We start from the raw sequence: 328 nt of genomic DNA on the forward strand, positions 1-328 counted from the left end.
GTGGTCAGCACAGGACTTTTCCAAAAACCCATTAAGAGCCAAAAGTCTACTGAACCTCTCAGCTCCTCCTTTGACTGTTGGAACCGGTCCACTGATGAAAACTTCCATTTTTAAATTTTTAACAGCACTCAGCAGCTGAATAAAGTCCTTCTTCATGATTTCTGACTGTCGGTGCATAACTTCATCACTTCCTGTATGAATGATGAGTTTCTTCAGAGTTGGATACTCTGCTGTGATTTCCAGAATCTTCTCTGTCAGGTCAGACACTTTATCAGCAGAACTCAGAACTTTGACTTTTTTCTTGTTCCAGAATAGAGAAATTATACAC

This window comes from Austrofundulus limnaeus, unplaced genomic scaffold, assembly GCF_001266775.1.
Source record: "Austrofundulus limnaeus strain Quisiro unplaced genomic scaffold, Austrofundulus_limnaeus-1.0 Scaffold1661, whole genome shotgun sequence".
Classification (NCBI taxonomy): domain Eukaryota; kingdom Metazoa; phylum Chordata; class Actinopteri; order Cyprinodontiformes; family Rivulidae; genus Austrofundulus; species Austrofundulus limnaeus.